This window comes from Nothoprocta perdicaria, unplaced genomic scaffold, assembly GCF_003342845.1.
Source record: "Nothoprocta perdicaria isolate Ctin4 unplaced genomic scaffold, notPer1 scaffold_18, whole genome shotgun sequence".
Lineage (NCBI taxonomy): Eukaryota > Metazoa > Chordata > Aves > Tinamiformes > Tinamidae > Nothoprocta > Nothoprocta perdicaria.
In genome coordinates this window covers 4,577,940-4,584,257 of record NW_020454982.1, presented here as the reverse complement: position 1 = coordinate 4,584,257, position 6,318 = coordinate 4,577,940, and positions in this window count along the sequence as shown.

Here is a 6,318-nt window from a genome sequence, read left to right as displayed (position 1 = left end):
TATCACTTATTACTGGCTCTTCCACTGCATATTTAGTAACCCAACAGAGCAATTGAAGGCTTGAGGTGAAGCCAAATAGTTTTGTTGTTGTTGTTGTAATGAAAAGCAAAGATCTAGTAGAGTGAAGATGTTCTATTTGCTTTCTACTTACCAGAGGGATATGAATCTGAATAGGCCATTTTATCTTTTGTCACTGTTAACATTTTAGTCTAGACTGCAAAGGGAATTCTTGAATATGTAACAGGAGCACAAAACATCTATGTAAAATTCAAGTGTAGCAAAAACTACTAAAAAAGTACTGGATAGTTAAGGTAATCGTGTATATTGGGTGATTTTTAAAGTTCTGTATGTCTCTTAAGGTTATATAATCTCCTAGGCAATTCTGCATTTATGTCTGTTTTGACAAATTTGGATACAAACAATTAAGCAGTTAATCTGTTCAAGGGAAGATTATTTCTGTAATAACAGAAAACTAAGGTGCTTTTTTTTTTTTTTTTTTTTTTTTTTTTTTTTTTTTTTTTTTTTCCTGTTAAGACCCAGAGCTAAAAATTAAAGCTGCAAGCTTGGACAGCTTTATTATACTGCAGTGTGCTGCTCAGAGTAGGAGTGAGGACAGACTTTAGCATAAGAGCAACACATCCTTTACTGGAACTAGGAGTTATTTTATCTATTGCAATTCCAACTTTCCTTTAAGCATTAGCATAAGAAAATGAAACACGTTGTTAAGGAAGCACATGAATTATCTTGGTCAAAGAACGATAATAAATATAAAGTAGATTAAATTTTGTATTATTGTGCTTAAACTTATGAAATACCTATTTTAATATGAATTTAGAAAACTATTGATAGCTGTATAATATATATTCACTGACTAGCTTACATAAAGACAAGCTGCCAGGTGTGTAACATCAGGATTTAATGACAGCATTTCAGCAGCCACTATAACACTGTCACAGTACAGTTGGTGAATACTAATGCTGGACAGAAAAGCAAGAAGCCTGAAACCACTTCTTTTTTGGTATTCTTTTGTCCCCTTAGGAACACAAATAAAGGCAGCTGACTGCTCTATAGCAACAGCACTGGTCAGGGAGTTCAAGCCAACTGGCAACTCTCAAAGTTTAGTGAAAAATTAATGAGAAGTAGAAAGAGTACAGGATATCTTTCTACATTAATTTTCTCTTCCTGGAAAGGTTACATATCATTTAAAAGCAAACAAACAAACTAAAAAATAGGGTGATCAAATAAGAACCACCCAGGGAAAAATACATCACACTGAAATAAGTTTCACTTGAATCAGAACTGGAGGTCATAATTTATCCATATGGAATCACTACACAAAGCCAGTATCAACCCAAAACTATTGATGTATGGAATTGTCCCTTGAGACTCACAGCACTAAGAAAAATTATTTATGTAAAATTTCAAATAATGCAGTTTGTTTAGTTGTCTGGCTGAGCTTCAAAGGACAATTTTGAGTGGTTGTAGGAACTGGCAGTAAGTCAAGCCTATCTCAGTGCAAAAGAAAGGGCCTGCTGGTATTTGAAAAGTAATAACTAGTCTTCTGGTTGCCTAAGCATGAAGCCACCTTATTTTCTTTAATCATGAAAGCACTTAATACAGTGACAGTAAAATATTTTAAATGAACAGCAATCTTGCCTGCAGGTCCTGGGCCAGCCTTAGCAGAAATCCACAGTATCATACATCCAGGAAAGAAAAACACAGCTTTGCTCCCTCCCTGTCAAGAGTAAAAGTTCTGGGATGTAATGTAAGGCCCACAGGACCCACACAGGATGACTATAAGTCAAGAGGCTGCACAGTAAGTGATGATATCAGAAAAGGGGAGAGCACCAAAAGCAATAGCATTGCCACATCATCCGTGGTTTTTGAAGCAGTGCTTTCTGGAAATCCACAGGGGTTTACACAGCTAGAAGTCAATACCAGCTCTTCAGCTAGCCGATCTTTTCAAGGTAGTAAAATAAAATAGTAAAATACAGTTATTTTTCTACATTTTCCCCACTTTCTATTTTTCCTCCCCACAATGGAATGTTAACTATATTGTACAATATAGCTCTATACCTTATGCTGTCTGATGATAAACTGTGATATCTTATTTCAACTCAGTTATAATTGGAGAGAAAACAGAAACCTTTTGATGTAAGGCAAGATGCCAAGCATCCCAAAACCTGACAGAAAAGAGTTTTGTTTTCCCCAGAAAAATTAATTAGTCTAATTGTCCAGTTCTGGGCTCCCCAGTACCAGAGGGATGTGGAGCTGCTGGAGAGAGTCCAGCGCAGGGCTACCAGGATGATCAGAGGCCTGGAACATCTGCCATATGAGCAAAGGCTGAGAGAGCTGGGCCTGTTCAGCCTGGAGAAGAGGAGGCTGAGGGGGGACCTGATCAGTGTCTATAAATACCTCAAGGGAGGCAGTGAGGAGTAGGGGGGCGGCCTCTTTTCAGTGGTGGACAGTGATAGGACTAGAGGAAATGGCTTCAAACTGAAGCATCGGAAGTTCCACAGGAACTTAAGGAAGCATTTCTTCACTGTGCGGGTGACAAAGCACTGGAACAGGCTGCCCAGAGAGGTTGTGGAGTCTCCTTCTTTAGAGATCTTTAAAAGCCGCTTGGATGCAGCCCTGTGCCACGTGCTCTAGGTGACCCTGTGTGAGCAGGGGGGTTGGACTCGATGACCTCTGAGGTCCCTTCCAACCTTCGGCATTCTATGATTCTATGATTCTAATTAATTGTTATTATTACAGAAGTACAAATATTTGCATTCCTATATGATTTTTAAGGCTGAGTAGCTGCTGATGACTGCATTTCCTAGAACATGAAAAGTTTTTTATTCCAAAAGATTGAGAATTCTTTAGAAAACATGATCATATTTTACATCAAATACATATAAAGCCCATTAAAAAAAAAGCAATGGATAAACAAAAAATATGATCTCCTAAGGAACCAGATTTAGATCTCCTCTGAAACAAAGCTGGGCATTAGCAACACTGAACTCACTGAAATGTTTTTCAACACTAATCTGCCTCAAGTTCAAAGATTTCCAGACAGATTCAACCATCCAGAGTGCAATTCTGAAGGGTAATATGTTATGCTAGTGATTGTATTGATTACGGACAAAACCCTGTTATTAAGGTCAGATGTGCTTATTGATTTCTTTTAAGGAAGCCTTTATATGAATATTAATGGTTAAAATCTTGAATCCTAGAATTGAAAGACCATTTAGCAAATTAAATTGTATCAGCTTCTCTCTGTCCCCAGCAGCAACTATATAAGCATAACTCCACATCTGATCTTGTGCCTATTTTTGCTATTTTTAAAACATTTCTACAGAAAATCCTTAGCAAGGACCATGTCAGAAGGAGGAAAGCTAGGGTGAAAAAAAAAAGGTTAAATTACAAAAGTATTTGAACAGATACCACGCAGTGACAATCTAGAAAAGAAGTAAAAAAATCAGTTGTATGTGTAATCCAAGACATTTCTCACCGTCTCACTAATACTGAAATTGGTAATAATAGGCTGCTTCAGCTAGAGTTCAAAAAGCAACAGCCTTACTGAAACAATACACTATTCTTTAGTAACATTTGTTTAATCTATTCTTGTTCCCAGGAATACTAATCATTGTCTTCTAGTACTCTAGTCACAATCAGAAAAGCCTGGATGCCAAATAGTGCTTTATATTCCATTCTTAACTTAAAGCCAAGCATCAGGTACTAGACTTAGCAAACACTGAGGGTTAGTTCCATAAGAAAAAAATATATTATCCTTGTTCAGGTGCAGTGTTGAAATCTTAACTGTCAGCCCTGAACTTCACCGATAGTAAACCCTTCAACCTTAGGCTGTGTTGTGCTTCTGAGGCATGACAGCATACACAGCATTGAAATGAAACTTTACTTTTCCTCATTTTATTCTTCCCTGAATTAGGATTGTGTTGATTTGCCAGCATTACATCTAAAGCATATGAAAAGCAAAACCAAACAACAACAAGGCATGTAACAAAACTGCATATAAATAACTGATTTATCTGAACTAAGGGGAAGGGAGCACAAGAAAAGAATACACCCATGTACAAAACCCAGCAAGTTACCCAAGTTAACCATCTTCCAGTTGATATGTGTGACTATTTCTGCTGTCACTGGGCAAGACACAACCACTACTCAGTTGTTTCGCTGCAAAACCACTGCTTCCATGTAACAGATTCCCTGCAAGGTAGTCCAGGACTGTGCATGCTGTTACCAAACCCTGCACCATCCTACCTGTTCACAAGGTATCCAGCAGGCTGTCTAAGTACAAGTCTGTTTGTACATCCCACGGATTCAGAACAGGTCCATTAGGAGCCAAGAAATGACTCTGTGTCTATCTAGTGCGCAGTCATCTCCTAGGCAGCAAAGCAAGCAGCAATTCCAACAAGAAGGTAATTTGCAGGTATGGATTAGAGTTCTGAACAAAAATGGAGTAGTCCATTCTCTCATGAAACAAAACCCATAACTTTGAGAAAAAAAAAAAGGAAAAAAGAAAAAAAGAAAAGAAATCACGGTAATGGATTATTTAAAGCCTCCAAGAAATCTTGCTTTGATGGATACTAAGCAGAAAATTAGAGAAATTAGAAACCGAAATTTCATTTATACCTTTTGGCTATGAAAGCACATACATACATACATATATATATATATATTTATAGTTACCCATAGGTTTTTTTTTTTCCCTCTTACAAGAGAAAGACAGTTAGAATAGAAATTCTAAACTCTATGGGTGGTCTCTTATCAAAACAGAGCTCAATACTACATTTTTAAAGTGTCGGAATAAATTTATATATTTTATTTCTAGTCTGAACCTATACTTACCAACACTGGAATTCTTATACATCTAGTTCTTGTCACTTTTTGTAATATTGAGCTAGAGAGAAAATATTTTCTTTATTGTAATTTTTAGTTACTCAGCTATAAAATCTGTGAGAGAAGTTTAGCACTAAATAGAGTAGTAACATTTCCATAGCAAGCAAAATGCTGATGGGGGCTGTATAAGCTCTCTCAGCAAATTCTGTTCAGACATTTCAATCTTGATCTGCATAATCTATATTTTTTATCTGACCTGCAACTCTTGGAGGCTGATGCTGGCAGTTTTACAAATGGAACTTACACCTAAGCAATGTGAATCAGGCAAATATTTTTCTCCACAGTAAACAAGCAGAGGTGAGAAGGTGGTTTAGGATATCTTGGTGCCTTAAGAGGAGAATTTACAAGCTCCTTAAATAATTAAAAATTGGTCTATATTCAAAAGAAGATAGTGCCAAATCCTTTGACTCTGACCTGTACCTTAGTATCTAAGGATTAGAAACTCTCTCACGGGAAGTAAAAAATCTGAACTTTTGAGTTCAGATTTGAACTCTTTTTGAGTCAACATTTGATAAAGCCAGATTTTTCTTTTCTTTTCTTTTCTTTTTTTTTGTTTTTGTTTTTATGTGCACAAAGTGGCAAGACACTGTCTCTTTCTCTTTTTTGGATCTGTTGCCCACTCTACTCTGCCTATTTCAAATCTCTCCACCTTGCTGAAATCCCGCTGGACAAAGAGCTGCTGCTCTCCAGTCCAATGCAAACCAGCTTACTGCAGTTGTAGTACGTGTAGTACACATACAGCTGAATACTTAGCTATCTTTCATGGATCTCTTAAAGAAACCTAATGATTTATAGGAGCCTAAACAGGGCAGGGCAGAGTAATTATACAGGATTTGTGGCATTACATCTTTGCATACAAGTGAGAGCCTTTTCCCTCACTTGATCCCTAACAACGCCCCGTCAGCAATAACTTGCTTTTCCTGAGACCAAAGCTGAACTAGGCTGACAGGAAGCAACATGACACAGTGTTTTCAGCAAGCCAGGCTCTGAGGCGGATTGCAGTGGAACATGATCTTCTTGGCGTGACCAATAAGAAGACCATGGAGAAGAGCAACAAATGACTGGCAATCTTTTGTTTAAATATATTTCAAGAAGTATCAGCAATCCTTCCTTTTCTTTCCCTTTCCTGGAAAATGGAAATTCCATTCAAATGAATGCTATATTTTTCAGCTAAACACATAAGACAACACAGAAGGCATTAAAACATTAACCATATAAAGGATTCAAGAATCAGAAAGAAAAGACAGTTTCAGACTACCTATAAATATTTAGTGAATATTTATATTTACTATTTATTTGAATTTATTTTACTATTTATTTGAAATATTTACTACCTATATATTTACTGAAATAGAAAAATACAACCAGCAAAAAGAAAAAAAAAAAGAAAAAAAGAAAAAAAGAGAAAAAAGA